This window comes from Macaca fascicularis, chromosome 5, assembly GCF_037993035.2.
Source record: "Macaca fascicularis isolate 582-1 chromosome 5, T2T-MFA8v1.1".
NCBI lineage: Eukaryota > Metazoa > Chordata > Mammalia > Primates > Cercopithecidae > Macaca > Macaca fascicularis.
Window position 1 is genome coordinate 134,922,276 of NC_088379.1, and position 17,065 is coordinate 134,939,340.

Consider the following 17,065-nt stretch of genomic DNA (forward strand, 5'->3'; position numbering starts at 1 on the left):
CCCCTGAAACAGATCCAGAATGGGTGGTGGACTGATACTAATGACCAAACCATCCTACTAGAAAAATTAGGACAACAAATGTTAGAACACATCCACCGAACCACCCACCTGGGCGCTCGGCGGATAATAGACCTGATCAGACGCTCTAAGCTCAAATTCAGACATACAGCCGAGATGGCCAGCAACATCGTGACAAGTTGCAAAGTCTGCCAGCTTAACAACGCCTACCCCCAATCCCAGGCTACAACGGGAACAAGGCTTAGGGGAACCAGGCCCGGTATCTACTGGGAAGTAGATTTTACTGAGATAAAGCCAGGAAAATACGGGTATCGGTACTTACTTGTCTTTGTAGATACTTTTTCAGGGTGGACTGAAGCATTCCCCACCAAGAAAGAAACTGCTCAGGTTGTAGCAAAGAAAATCCTGGAAGATATCCTCCCCAGGTATGGCTTCCCTGTCCAGATAAGGTCAGATAATAGGCCGGCCTTCGTCGCTAAGGTAAGTCAGGATTTGGCTTCCATCCTTGGGGCAAATTGGAAACTACATTGCGCTTACAGGCCCCAGAGTTCAGGACAGGTAGAGAGAATGAATCGGACCTTAAAAGAGACCTTAACTAAATTGACTATGGAGACTGGCGCTAATTGGGTGGTCCTTCTCCCTTACGCTCTGTTCCGGGCCCGTAATACCCCTTACAGACTGGGCCTTACTCCTTATGAAATTATGTATGGCAGACCCCCACCCTTAGTTCCCGGCCTAAAAGATGATCTGCTCAAGTCCGAAACAGAAAATGTCTCTGAACTCTTGTTTTCCCTACAAGCCTTGCAGAAAATTCATCAAGAAATCTGGCCCAAGCTGAAGGAACTATATGAGACCGGTCCCCCGCCGACACCCCATCCGTACCAGCCGGGAGACTGGGTCCTGGTCAAGCGACACCGACAAGAGACCCTAGAACCCAGGTGGAAAGGACCACTCCAGGTACTCCTAACCACACCCACCGCCCTGAAGGTAGAAGGCATCGCATCGTGGATCCACTACACCCACGTCAAGCCAGTGGACCCAACCTCTGATCTTCTGGGACCAATCACGGCGGCGGCTGAAGCACCGGACACGTGGACTGTGGACAGAGCTAGGAACAACCCCTTAAAACTCACCCTGCGCCGGCAGCATAGCTCACTGCAAACATGCAGTTAGATAGTCTAACCCTAATGTTAGTCGCCCTAGTGGCCGCTGGAGAAATCACAAAACCAGCTCATAATCCCTTTGTCTGGAGATTCTGGCTTTATGAAAACCGAACCCACCCTGAGCAACCTCATAAGCCCGGAAAATTATTGGCCAGTGCTGATTGCCCTTCCTCAGGGTGCAACAGCCCAATTCTACTAAATTTTACTGGTTTTCAAATAGCCAAACCTATGACACCAATAATATGCTTTGAGTTTGATCAGACTAAATACAATTGTAAACACTATTGGTGGCACCAAAATGCTGGCTGTCCTTATAACTATTGTAACATCCACAGACCCCGTTATTGGGGAGAGAGAAAACAGTTAGACCCTAAATGGCCCTTCTATCGTAGACGGGATAGAGACTTTCCATATACATGGATAGTTAGAGACCCCTGGAACTCCCGCTGGACCACACCTCAACATGGGGCTGTATACTACTCCCCCTCCTCCACATGGCCTAGCAGTCACCTCTATCTGTGGCGAGGCCTAGTGCAAGTACTGCCCCTGGTCCACGGGAATATCCAACAACAGGAAAACAGACTAACACAAGACTTACGTCCTTTCTCCTGGTTAAAGTTATTACAAGAAGGACTAGAACTTGCTAACCTTACAGGACTTCATAGCCTGTCTGGCTGCTTCCTGTGCGCCACTCTAGGGCGTCCACCGCTAACAGCTGTCCCTCTGCCATGGGGACCCTCTACCTTTGCCCAAGCTAACAACCTCCGAAACCACTCGTATGCTCCTATCCTGAACGTGCCCCTATACCTAAACCCCAGTCGGGAGAAGTTTCCCTACTGTTTCTCAGGAACCAATTCCAGCCTCTGCAGCATCACTGCAACGCCCCCTAATATCACCTTAAGGGCTCCATCAGGCATATTCTTCTGGTGTAATGGAACCTTATCTAAGAACCTACCTAATCCTTCTGTTAATAACCTACTATGTCTCCCTGTCACATTAGTTCCCCGGTTGACTCTACTAACTGCTGGCGAGTTCCTAGGGTATACCGGTAACTGGACTAGTGCTGTTATTCACCCAGACCCTAGACCAAGACCTGCACGAGCCATATTTCTCCCCCTCATTGCAGGAATCTCCCTCACCGCATCCTTCATTGCGGCCGGACTGGCGGGGGGAGCCCTAGGTCACACCCTCATAGAAAGTAACAAGTTATACCAACAATTTGCCGTTGCTATGGAGGAGTCGGCTGAGTCCCTTGCCTCCCTTCAGCGGCAGCTCACGTCCCTAGCTCAGGTAACCTTGCAAAACCGGAGGGCCCTAGACCTACTCACTGCAGAAAAAGGTGGTACATGTATATTTCTAAAAGAAGACTGTTGTTTCTACATAAATGAATCAGGACTTGTAGAGGACCGGGTCCAACAGTTACGCAAGTTAAGCACTGAAGTAAAAACACGGCAGTTTGCTTCAGCTGCAGACCAATGGTGGAATTCCTCTATGTTTTCTCTGTTAGCCCCCTTCCTTGGACCCCTGCTAAGTCTACTATTTCTGCTTACCGTAGGACCTTGTGTTGTTAACAGAATTTTACAATTTGTTAGGGAGAGATTTGACACCGTACAACTCATGGTCCTCAGAGCCCAATACCAACCTGTAAACGCTGAAACAGAATCAGATCTATAAGACCCAAGATTGGCTCTAAAGATACCTGAAAAGAAGGGGGGAATGAAAGGAGCTGGGCACATTCCTCAGCCCCGGGCTCAAAACTCCCTGAGCCTAGCACAAACACATCCCATCCTCCCATCCCACCACCATATATCTCTCAAACTCCCTGAGCTCAGTACAAACACCACCTGGAAAGTCTCCGATAAGGAGACAGCCGTTCAAGGTTACTGAAAGCGCAGGAGCCAAAAGAATTTCTTTGTTCCCCTACAACTTTCGGGCTATAAAAAGCAAACGCTCGCATTGTTCGGGGCCCTCTTGTATACTGTGTAAAGGAGGGACCAAGTTCGAACTTGTAGTAAAGATCCTTGCCGCTTGGCTTTGACTCTGGACTCTGGTGGTCTTCTTTGGGGAACAAACAGTCTGGGCATAACAGCAGCTTTATAAGAGATCTACTGCTAGAGACAGGTAGCTAAGCTTCTTCCAAGTTCCTGACCTGCAGAATCTGTGTGAGATAATGAATGTTTTTTAAGCTAAGTTTTAGGGTAAACTTTTATATATTAGAAGATAACTAATGCAATAACTTTCTAATATAAATAGCATATCCATGTGATTAAACTGTTTTTAAAGTAAAAAGAATGGAGAAGGATCCAGCAGAGCTTTACTGGAGTTGTGCCTTCCTGAGAAGTCAGCCTCAGGGTAGAAAAAGGACTTGGTAGTCCTAGAAGCATGGACAAACTATCCTTGAGGTTCTGTTGGAAATCATAAAGGATTTGAGTCATAAGGATGTTAAAGGTCATGTAAATTAAAACTTTCACCTAAAGCAACCATCTTCTCTCCAGTCTTGACAAATAACTGAAAGGATCTGAACTGAAAAGATTCACTTAGGAGGGATGACAATTATATGGTGGCTATAGTGAGGACCCAAGTCATAGCTCAGGCTCTGGTGAAAGAAACTGAGAAGTCACTCCTTTACCTTTTAATCTTCTAATTATAAAACATGAATAGACAGACTTTTGCTACACAGATGGCAAATCTGGCAATGCTGCTGGCACTATGCATGAAATAGTTGGTTTACAGGATGTTTCCTACTCTAAAACAAAATATTCTTCCAGTGTTTCATGTTCAAGAGTATATTCATCAAATTCCAAAGAGTTTTGGCCTGACTTCAGTTAACAGGTAAGCTGCCATCAAAGAAAGCAAGAGTTCCTCAGACACAGATTTAGCTGGTAAATTGGAAGCATATGCTCGGGATCATGCCACTTTGCAGAATCAAGAGAAGACTAAAGCAGCAGCAGACTCCATGGAAGTTTCAGCTGAGATAACAACATCATTAGCAGTAGCTTTTTGAAGCTTATTACTGGCTTTAAGCATGCACTCATAGGATGTGCTCAGAAAGTGTGATGTTATACGTTCCTATGAAGACTGAAGTCAACCTACCATAGTCTTCTGGACTTCTGGAAATAAGAAATTTGCAAATTGTAACACCCTCTTAAGATATGAATTTTTGAAAATTAAGTTCAGTCCAGTTTTCTGATGCAATATATGTGCTCCTTTCATCACACTGGTTTATGAATTGACAGTGAGGAACAACTTGTCCACCCTAAAAGTATTCAACATGAGTATACAAGTTAGAAAGCTTTCCTACTGGAATAATTTAATGTGTAAAGGAATATCAGAGGCTGGGTAATTTATAAGGAAAATAAATTTATTTGGCTTATGGTTCCACAGGCTGTATAAGCATGGCGTCAGCATTGGTTTAGTTTCTGGTGAGGCCTCAGGAAGCTTTTACTCATGACAGAAGATGAAGGGGGGGCAGTCGTGTCACATGGTGAGAGAGGGAGCAAGAGAGAGAGGCAGGAGGTACCAAACTCTTTAAGAGTTAAATCTCCTGGTAACTAAAATAATAAAATCTCACTACAGAGAACTAATTACCACAAGAGCGGCACCAAGCCTTTCATGAGGGAGCCAACCTCTTGATTCAAATACCTCCCAACAGGCCCCACCTCCAATATTGGGGATCACATTTCAACATGCGATTTGGAGGGGGAAAATATCCAAACTATATAAGGTACCAAATGCTTCTGCCTAATATTTCAAAAAGTTTTCCAAAAGTGCATAGGACTTTAATCTTTGAATGAGAGTAGAAGTGGCTGACAAGATGCAATATGTCAAACACGAGTAGCAATGGCAAAAACTATAATTGGAGAAAGATTTACACTCATGCAAAATATAAAACAAAGATAACAGTGGAACCACATGGGAGGAACCCATTAACTCATCATTTTGGTTGATTTGAGGTATAAGTCATAGATTCAACATATCTGTTATTATGAAGAAAGAGGCTAGACATTTTTATACATTTATTTGGTAAGATATAAGGAGTAGACCAGAGTGAGGAATGGGTCGAACAATAAAGGATATTGAAAAATATAGACTCATTAAATCTGTAATATGTGTTGCACTATTAGAAAGGTGCTGGCTGATGGACTTCTAATGATTGAGATCAATAATCTGATTGGCACTGTTATTATGCACTTTGTCCTTATATTTTCTCTCTTGGCTTCTATGATATTAACGTAATTAAAATTACTCCACCCAGAAGTTATACAAAACTTCCTTTTGAGTGTTTTGAAAACTTTAGAGAAACTGAATCCATTACTTAACCAGTAAAACTCTTTCAAAAAGTAAGTTATAAATCAGAGATAACATACAGAAATGATAATAAAAGGAGATTTTATGAAGCCACATTTAGTATGCATGGCCACAGCAACTTGAATTATTCATTGTCTCTTAAGGATATATTTTGATGGATGGAAAGGCAATATTGATCAGAGGATGATCAATTGGTGAGGCCCTGACCTCTATCCTGTAAGGTGGTATCAATTAACTAGATATCAACTGCAGCCTTGAGTAAAGTACACAGATTCCTCAAAACAGAAAAAAAAAGTCTAATCGCAGCAATGCAAAGGATGTAAGACAAAAGTTACATTGTATCTAAGGATTCACTAGGAAAGAAACATAATGAAGGCACATCTGATCAGGAAAACAGTGGCTCTGTCAATTTCTACATTTAAAAAGGCCCATCCACTGGCTCAGAAAAAGCTTCAGAGGGAAATTTTATACAAAACAAATTTATTACCAACCCAACTGTACCATGGCCTAATGTTCAACAAGTGGATATATCAGTTCTAGAATTGTCTGATGGCTGAGGAAACTGTTCTAGTCAACATAGTGGAAGTGCCATTGTATAAAGACAGGCCATTTTGTTCTGTATTTGAAGTTTTCAAAGAATTTTTAGTGCTTTATCACTTAGCATTTATGTATATTGTTAATGGTAACAAACAAATTAGCTCTTTGGTTAAATTATTAATAACTGTGGCATCCTAAGGGTCAAAAGAAAATTAAAAATGGGCTTGGCTGGCAGGAACAGAAACAGGGATAGAGAAGAGCAAATGTTCTGAGAAACTGGACCAGCTCTAAATGGCTCACTTGCAACCAAACATTAAACCCAAACCTGTGCCGGGTCCATCCTGCAGACCCTGGCTGAGAGAAGGATGGAAGGAGTACTCAGACACAGGTATGCAGTGTAAGAGCAGCTATGGGGCTGCTAGTGACTGAAGAAAAGGGCAGCCTCGAACAGCTGGAGTTGCTTGCTTTTATTCAGTACACATATAATGCTGAAAGCCTGTAGCAAACACAATCTGTGGGTAATTAATATTGTTGCCCCTTTCACGGAGCAGTCACACACATGGGTGATCAAAAGTCAGTTTCTGGACAACAAAAGTAAATAGGCCATTTAAGATAAATCCCCCTATACTCCCTTGTACCTATTCCTCGCCCTCTGCCTCAGGGTAAGAGAACAGCTGCCTTCAGCTTATTCTCCCCCAAAGTTATACAGAGCCTTCCAACCTTTCAGAAGGCCTGCTCCTTTCCCTATAGCTTCTCCCAGCACTCTGACTGATCCCCCACATGCCTGTACCCAAGCATCCTGTTTCAAGCATTTAGCCCAAGCAGCATGACCATTTAAAAACCCCTCTAGTCTCCACTTCATCACAGACAGCCTTCCCTCTGCTGTTTGGCCCATTGCTCTCTTGCAATATATCTCCCCTTTCTCGAATATATCTGCCTTTCTAAACTTATGACTGTCTTGGTAAATTCTTTTACCACCCATGCTGGCCTCAGGCAGTCATTGTCCATGACATTTTGTGACTCTCTCCCCTCTTCCTTTCTGTCTTCCAACTCAGGACCCTCTGTGGACAGCACCCAAGATGGAAACAACTGACAGTCTATGGCCAGGGCTATACTCTGGTGAAACTGAAAGTTGTCTGCATGGAAGTGTCTGACTACTACCATCCACTCAGGTGAGGGACCTAAGTTCATTTTCTTTTTTTCAGACTTCCAGCAGCCAACATCTAGTAGTGCTCTGGTAACTAGTGGCATCTGGCCAGCGCAGCTCCCTGGTATTGCCAGAAGGCCAAAGGGCAAACGTCTGGCTACCTTGTCCAGAGGGAGAAAGGTTGTCTCCTATCCTTTCTGGTCAGAGGTCTCCAATCCCTGCATGTTGCAGAATTATCAGCAGCAGCTCCTCTAGGGCAAATCCACATACATTTTGAGTGACATAAACCATGTCTTCTTCTTACTCTAATTCTCACATAAAGGCAGCCAGACCTCCGGCTCCAAATGTTCCCAAATCAGGTGATCGCCAGTGGCCTCAGAGTGATGAGTCTCCTCATTCCCATCCTTTCTCCTGGGGCTGGTTCCAGGCTGAGTTCTCCCTTCACCTTCACACCTCTGACCTGGACAGGCCATCTAGTGCAAGGCCCCAGTAGTATTGTCCCCAGTGCCGGGAGGTCTTTCCGAATAGGTGCAATACACCTCTAGGAAGGACATCTCAAAAGCACCCCAGTAGACTTGAGTGGTATCCTTTCCCCTGTCAGGACACCTTCAGAAAAAGTGCACTTCATGCCCCAGCAGACATCAGCCTCCAGTGGCTCATCATTTTCCAGTCCCAGCATAGAGCAAACTTTGTGTATTCCTTCAGACTCACCTCTGGGTTGCATCCTAAAACATTGGGACAAATTTCGCTCTCAGACTCTCAAGAAGAATTGCCTAATTTTCTTGTGTAATGTTGTTTGGTCTGTTGATTAAACTCTCAGATCAATTAACCTAGACTCTGAATAGGACTTTGGATTTTAATACTCTTTTTCAACTCAATCTGTGTTGTCAAAATTCCTCCAAAAGGCCTGAGGTTCCTTACATCCAGGCTTTTATGTCCCTGGGGTTGGGACCCAGACCTTCAAGGAAACTGTTGAATGTGCCTAGGAAAGTTCTTACCTCCTCCTCCTGACTCCAGACATTTTAGATGAACCCTCTTTCATACTCCCATGGTCAAGATCCTCCCCACCTTCCTTTGACACAGGAGCTAATTATTCAGCCCTAATTAGATTTTCTGGGCTTACCTTTTTGTCTTTGATCCTTCTCGCCAGCATAGATGGCAGGCCACAGCAGTGATGCTTTATCTCCCCATAGTATGCACCCTGGGGAAAAATGTTTTCACTCAGTCTTTCCAGGTTCTACTAAGCTACTCTCCTATCCCATTACTTGGGACACAATGACAAACTCCAGACTAGCTTTAAATTCCCTGAGCATGCCTGCCCAATATTGGCATTACTAGCTCCTCCCACCAAAAGCCCCAAGGTCCTAAAATCCTCCATTTTACAAGTTCCTCCAGAGGTATGGAATATCTCCACTGAAGAAAGTTCTTTGTTTGCAGACTCTGTAAATATTCATCTGAATACCTAATATTTTCCCTAGGATCCCATAACATGCCTTAAATCTTGAAGCCCAAATGGGCCTACAGACTCTAATAGAAAAATTATTGGTCATGGGGTTATTAAGTCTTTGCAAATGGCCATAGAACCCTGATGGTAGCTGTTAAAAACTCAGATAGCACATATAGAATGGTACAAGACCTAAGGGCCATCAGTGAGGCAGTAATCCCTATATACCCCAGTCGTTTCCAATCCCTACACCCTTTAAGGGTAAATTCTCTCTGGCACTTCATGGTTCACAGTATTAGATTTTAAAAATGCCTTATTTTGCATTCCAATACATTCAGACTGCCAATTCTTATTCGTCTTTGAATGGGAAAACCCCTCCACCCATGTTTCTCAACAGTGAACCTGGACAGTCCTTCCCCAGGGATTTAGGGATAGCCTACACTTGTTTGGACACACTCTTGTTAAAGACCTGTCCACCCTCCAAATCTTTCCTAATAATGCCCTGCTTCAGTCTAACGGAGAGGAGCCCGCAAACCTGCCCCTCTCCTTAAACCCCTTCAAAGATGAGGGACTCTGCCAGAGAAGGACTGGCAACTAGATTTTATATACATGCTTACTTGCTAGTCTTTGTAGATACTGTTACTGGATGGATAAAAGCCTTTCCCACAAAAACTGACGGGGCTTCGAAGTCATCATGGCCCTTTTGGACGAGATACCTCCCCATTTTGGGCTCCCTTGTTCCCTACAGTCAGACAATGGCCCCACTTTTATTTTCCAGATAACACAGGGAGTAAATGAAGCTCTTCAAATTAAATATTACTTACATACATCCTGGCACCCACAATCTGCGGGGAAAGTAGAAAGAGCCAAACAAGTCATAAAAAGATTCCTTAACAAATTACACTATATCTCACCCTGAAATCTGACCAAATTCCCACCATTGTGGGCCTTATCTCAGTTAACACAGTACTGCTCTGAAAATCAGGATTATACTTTATTTGTGTAACTAATGCTTATGTATCCCTGCTTGTTCTCTAGGATATGTAACTCCACCTCCCAACTCTACACTGCCAACTTAACTGAACTAATGCCAACGCTAGGCCTCCAATAGTCTCCTATATACTGAGATGAAACGGTCATTCACTTAATTTCCTTTCTTGCCAGCGTAAGTATAACTGGTGCTGCGGTGGCAGGAATTACAGATGTTGTCCTTATCTCCTCTTTCCCCAAGAATTTGCAAAATTCCTGGACACAATCAGAGAAACATTAAATAAAATGAATCGACAAATCAATCCCCCTGCTGGAGTAGTCCTACAAAATAGACGAGCCCTTAATCTACTCACAGTAGCCCAGGGAAGGACATGCTTGTTTCTTCAGGAAGAATGTTGTTTCTGTGTAAATCAATCAGGAAATATCCAGCAAAAATCAAGGGAAGTACAGAAACAGGCCACTTGATTATGAAGAAAACCACTTTCAAATACCTAATTTCTTAAAGAAGGTTCTAGGAGGCTCTATGAGGTCCCTCTGCGGGGACCAATTGCATCTATACTGCTACTTCTCTCCAGTACTTGTCTCTCTAACTTACTGGTTAAATTTGTTTTTTTCCAGAATGTAGCAGTTTCATACCAATCTTCTGATGATGCAAGGGTATCAGTGAATTATCCCCAAAGACCCCAGAGTCTCCTTTAGACTCTGCTAGGCATCAGTTCCATAGAAACATGCTCTCTCTCCCAAGACCCATCTTCCAGGTGTGCCCAACCTTTTAAGTCCCATAACCTGAGACAGTGGTCCATGGGGTCCCTCTACCCACCAATAACTGTAGGTAGAGTCAGCTTTATGCCCCAGGGCAGCAGAAAGTAGTTGGAAGATGAGACCTCTGTCTTAATCCCTAAGATTTGTCCTTGTTATTCTGTCAGAGAGGGTAGGGGAATGTGGAACCCAAAAGAGTTAAAAGAAAATTAATAAATAGGCTTAGCTGGCAGGAAAGAAACAGGGTTAGACGGGAGTGAATGTTTAAGAAACTGGGCCAATTGCAGATGGCTCACTTGCACCCAAACACCAAACCCAAGCACTCAGCTCACTGCCCACCGGCACCCAAATATCCTGGTTCAAGCATTCAGCTCAAGCAACCACCCTTTAAAATACTCAAGTTCCTGCTTTGTTGCAGACAGCCTTCCCTCTGCTGTACTGCCCACTGCTTTCTTGCAATGCATCTCCTCCTTTCTCTAATAAATCTGCCTTTCTAAACTCATTACTGTCTTGGTAAATTCTTTAACTGCCCTTGCACGTGCCTCAGGCAGTCACTGACCACGACAGTAATCAGATTAAAGAAAATGATAGAAGAGTAGAGTTGTGAATATATAGAGGAACTGAAGATATAAATAAGGCTTTGGGGTACCGGTTGAATATGTGGGGATTTCAGAAGTTATACCACTCATATATCTAATGTGCTTTCCTGTAGAAATATGCAACAGAATCATCATGATTAATTCATCACCTGATTATGAAAAACATAATTAATTTTTAGGGCATTAACATTTTACTACAGCAATGTTTTCCATCTTTATAGAAATATTTTCATTCACTGATTTTCTATTTGGAGTTCTATATGATGCCAGAAAGCACTATAGACTGTTCTATGTTACATATTTTTATATATTATATGTTTATATTTTTATATTGTATATTTGCTATAAATTCAAAATTATCCTAATACTAAAATATTAAATTGGAAATCATCATGGTAGCTGGGACATATCCTGAAAACTAAGGTCCTCATTGCTGTTCAGTACAGCGGGGCTCAGGTCTGAGTGCTCTCTGTACTACCTCACTTCCACTCTGACCAAACCAATAGCACCCCTGAATTTATTCGCAAATTTCCTGACGGCAAGTTTCCAGCATTTGAGAGTGACGATGGATTTTGTGTGTTTGAAAGCAATGCGATTGCCTACTATGTGAGCAATGAGGAACGGTGGGAAAGTACTCCATAAGCCGCAGTGCAGGTGGTGCAGTGGGTGAGCTCCGCTGATAGCAACGCAGTGCCCCCAGCAGGTACCTCGGTGTTCCCCACCTTGGGCATCATGCATTACAACAAACCTGCCACTGAGAATGCAAAGCCGGAGGTGAGGCGAATTCTGGGGGCTGCTAGATGCTCACTTGAAGCCGAGGACTCTTCGTCTGGCTGACATCGCAGTTGTCTGCACTCTGTTGTGGCTCTATAAGCAGGTCCTGGAGCCTTCTTTCTGCCAGGCCTTTCCCAATACCAACACTGGTTCCTCAACTTCATTAACCAACCCCAATTCCGGACTGTCTTATGGAAGGTGAAACTGTCTGAGAACATGGCTCAGTTTGATGCTAAAAAGCTTGCAGAAAGCCAGTCTGAAAAACACATCCCATGGAAAGGGAAAGATTCACGGGAAAGGAAGCAGTAGCTCCAGGCTGAGCGGAAGGAGGAGAAAAAGGCGGCTGCCCCCGCTCCTGAGGAGGAGATGGACGAACGTGAGCAGGTGCTGGCTGCTGATCCCAAGGTCAAAGACTTCTTCGCTCACTTTCTCAGGAGTACCTTTGTTTTGGATGAATATAAGCACAAGTACTCCAACGAGGACACACACTTTGTGGTGCTGCCCTATTTCTGGGAGCACTTTGATAAGGATGACTGGTCCCTGTGGTAATCAGAATATCTCTTCCCTAAAGAACTCACTCAGACCTTTATGACTTGCAATCTCATCACTGGAATGTTCAAGCGACTGGACAAGCTGAGGAAGATGCCTTTGCCAGTGTCATCCTCTTTGGAACCGACAAGGGCAGCTCTATTTCTGGAGTCTGCGACTTCTGAGGCCAGGAGCTTGCCTTTCTGCTGAGTCCAGATTGGCAGATGGACTACCAGTCATACACATGGCAAAAACCCGCTCCTGGCAGCGGGGAGCCTGGTTGGAACGTACTTTTCCTGGAAGGAGACCTTCCAGAATATGGGCAAAGAGCGATATTGCCAAGTGAACATCTCTTGCCAACGCCTACCTGCCTGCAGGGTGATGGGGGTCATTTAAGGAAAATGAATACTGAAAAATGAAACTAAACTAAACTAAATAATAAAATAAAATAGAGATGGTCGACAAGAGTCTATTTATGGGATCTCATACTCCATGTTGAAGAATCGGGGAAATATAATATTGTCCTAAGTTGAATTTCTTTTTCTTACTAAAATATACACCCCTTCCCCAGGAATGAAATTCTCTGGTTTTTCTGATGTTTTCCTCAGTCTCTGAAATAGTGTTTGGTATAACCAGATCCCAAAACAGATGTTCTGAATTGCCAGGAAAATCAAATTAAAAGTTGTTTAAAGATAAATTGATTTCACATTTCAAAACATTTCAGCTCTACTTTAAGTATGTCAAATGTGTTAGAAAACTAATCTGCAAGGGAACTTTTTTTATTTTCTTAAAATTGAACACATATGACAGGAATTATCTTTCACTGATTCAGTAATAATTTTAATAATAATAACTGACTTATGTAATTTTAAACACTTTTTTCACCCAATATTTTTAAAAAGTTAAAAATAAATAATGTTTATTTTCTCTATTTAAAAAAAAACGTTCTAATAAATTGTGACTGAATACGAGAGTTTTAGCTTTTCCAGTGAGGAACAGGCACTGAATGTCAAAAATTAACTGTGGCTGTTCTAGAAGTGTTGCTGGATCTAAGACTGGCCTCTTCAAATGGTAATATTGATCATTTCCTGTGGAATACAGGTAGAGCTAATTACAAATTAGTCAAAGTGATTAACTTCTGCATTCCTCAGCCTCTGACTTACTTTAAAAGATGTCAGTGAAAAGCCCAAGGAGACTATTGTTGTTAAGATTTTATTTGAAGCCAAAAAATGCACAGAAAGTTAAAAAGTAGCAATTTACTCTTCTAAAATACTTTCTTACTTCTCAGTGAAATAGCATTGCTAACATTCACAGTTTTACTTCATTTTAAGCAAGAGGCATTAATATCATAACGTTGCTACTAGAAATAAAATTTGCTATTTTAAATATGAGTATATGGAACCATATGTTGACATTTTCTGAAACTGATGTTTTGGAGACATAAACACAGTTCAAATCAGCACAAGTTGGTTTTCATTAATTTTATATATACACATACATATATATATGTAATTTCAGCTGATAAATTAATGAACACATATTCTAAACCAGTGGTCCTCCATGTTTGCAAATTTATGGGCCCCATTCTAGATCTAGTCAATTAGAAACTCACAGTCTAGGCTAGCAATTGTGTTTTAAACCAGCCTTCCAAGTGATTCTTATCCATGTTCAAGATAGAAAAGTATTGTCCTAAACCAACATTGTTGAGAAAAACCTACTATTAAAGACAGCATTATAGTACTTCCCAAATCTGAAACATTGAAGAATGTTTCCATAAAACTAAATGTCTATAATACTTTCAAAACAAAGATTATAAGAGTTTTTGTTTTCAGGGTCAGTGAAGTAAACACAAATCTTGGTTTTCATTACTCATACACAAGAAGTCAATTGTAGGGGAACCCTCTGGGGAACTTAAAGAAACATTTAGGGATATGATTTGGTAATTTGTTTTCTTAATTATTCATTTGTAGCCATGTTTTGTTAGCTTCCAAATCTAGAGCAAAATGATGTATTGGTTATTTTAGAATTTTCCACTAAACTATGAAATATATATCGGTAACATCACTGCAAAGAGATATCCTTGACTGAGTCCTGTGAACAGCAGTTAAAGGGAGATAAAGAATTCCAAACATCAAAATGAAATTTAAATTTCTGTTGATGAGGAGAATTCTTTAACTCAATGAATAGAAAATAACAATGCATAGGACTTTACATCTTAACCATAATTCCAATTATACAATTTAATGGTCCAATCCTCCTTTATAGTTTGAAATGGATTGCTCACCTTGGATCATTTTTTTTGTTGTTGATATATATTTTGTGGGTATGTGTGGGTTTTATAAAGAATGACAGGGAAGAAGGAGGAGTTTAAAGTCTATTTTTTTTTTCTTTTTTTTGCTGTGTATGAAGAAAGTTAAAGCTGTTGTTAATATACCATCATATCAACACCTATTTCCATCAATCTTTGTATTATGATATTATGTATCTTATATTAATTCATTGATATGGCAAATTATTTTAAAACTTGAAAAAATAGGCTCAACTGAGTTTCTCCTTTAGTTTTTCATTTGAAAAATGTCTAAATAAACTACATTTTTTTGGATATATAGATCACTATCTCTACAGATTTGATATTTAATTTTTGGGTCAATTGTATAATTTTGAAAAAGTAAAACTCTCACGTAACATATACATACAGATATAGATATATAGACATATACCACCAAATTCTTCTCCAGAAAATATGGTGTAGTGATCTCTAACTACAGAAATTATATTTACTGTGTATGTGTGTGTGTGTGTGTGTGTATGTATGTGTGTATATACACATATATATACAATTATATGTGTAATATCAATTGTATTTAACATGTAATTTCTATATCTATATCTAATTTTTATAATTAGAGATCACTATACCATATTTTACATATAAATTTATTATATATAATATATAAATTATATATATTTTATATTATATAGAGAGAGGGATAGAGAGAGAAAAAAAAAACTAAGGATGAAAAATAAATATGTTTGCAAACTACTCCTACAAAATGTAATGGACATTTTCTTATGAAAAGCCTTTGAACACAAACTATTTTAAACTACACACTTATATATATTTTTAAACTATGAACAACACAAAAGTAATTTGTTAAATAAAACATTTAGCCCATGCTATTACCTAAGCTTGCATAATATGCAGAGAATCACTATTTGGCTTACCTCAGAATAGGAGTTTGTCAGTAAGAACCACAACCACTTTTGAAGGTAACAATTCATAACCAGAATGTCTTTCAAATTCACCTGAGAAATTTAGATACATACACTTAACTGGACCCCATTCTAGAACTACTAAAGAATAATTTTCAAGGTATGAAGTCCGGAACATTTTCTTAATTGATGGTAAGAAATTTTTATCTTAAAGCAAATAATCTATACAATATGTGATCCACTGGAAAACTGGGGGAAAAAAGGAATCTATGCTAAGTGGCTGTTTTAGATGTTTTACTTCTGTGGGGTTTGCCTGGGAGGATCATTAGAAGTATTATTTTGGTTTCCTCAGCTCATTCTCCAACTATTCAATTGATTCTACTTTCCAAGTAAATCTAGAATGTGTGATGGATGATGCTATGGTCTGAATATTTTCATCTCCCCCAAATTCTATTCTGAAACCTAACCCCATAGGTGATGATATTAAGAGCTGGGGCCTTGGGAAGTAATTTGGTCATGAAGGCTCAGTTCATAAGGCACAGTGTCTTTACAAAAGAAGCTCAACAGAGCTTGTTCACCCCTTTTCCCATGTAAGGACACATAGAAGACACCATCTATGAGAAACAGGCTCTCACCAGACAGAGAATCTGCTGGCATCTTGAGCTTAGATTTTCCAGCCTACAGAACTGTGGACAATAAATTTCTATTGTTTATAAATTACCCATTATTTTGCTATAGCTGTTTGAAAGGACAAAAGCAACTTCCTTTTTCCAACTTCCAGAACGATAATTTCATTCTCTCTTTTGTTCTTGTCCAGTAGTCTGTTATTTCAATGTCCCTTTGTTTGTGAAGAGAAGTAGAAACTCGTGCTTAGTCCATCACATTTAATCAAAATGAAAATTAATTTGAGTGATCTAATGTGAGTCATTTTAACCTAGAAAATTTCATTTTCTTTTCTTTGGAGGAAGAAGGTTTTCCTGAAGTATGAGTGTGATTATTGCTTTTGTTCTCATTGACCGAGTCATGTAGCAAAGAGCACAAGTTATTTTTGGTTTGGGTTTATTTTGTTTGTCTTCTATAGACATACTCTACTTTTGATTGGTCTTAGTTTTTGACTGCGTTCAAAGAAGAGTTTTGAGATTGTTCTAACGTGTCCCTGAAACTTCTCTTCAGAATATCCAGTGTCAGCTCTGCCTTTCACTGCCTACAATGTAAATGTCACTTCTGCTGTTTCTACTTTCCTGCATTCTGCCTTATCTCTCACCCAGAATTCTTCCCATTCCAGCATATTTTAAAGATGTCTGGCCACAAGTCCTAGAAGTAACACTATATTGTAGCATTAAAATTGGTGATTCATTCTAATATTCCTTAGACTACTATGGCAAATAATTTCCGGAAGTATGCCCATTCTCAGGGTAATAGTTCTTACTTTTGTTCTTTATTTCTTTAGGCAAATGTGTTTGTTTCCCTCTACTCATTATTAGAAGAGAGGAGATTACATACCAGACATATACCAATAGATAAGATGACTATGTTGACAGCACTCACATTAGTCTTTTACTCATACCTACTCTTCTTCTCAAAT

The 17,065-nt window shown here is 40.6% G+C and overlaps 1 pseudogene; it reads left to right on the forward strand.

The window, feature by feature from the left end:
* The first annotated feature begins 11,594 nt into the window (after positions 1 to 11,594).
* LOC102139652 (elongation factor 1-gamma-like) lies at positions 11,595 to 12,786 on the forward strand (annotated as a pseudogene).
* Positions 12,787 to 17,065: the final 4,279 nt, after the last annotated feature.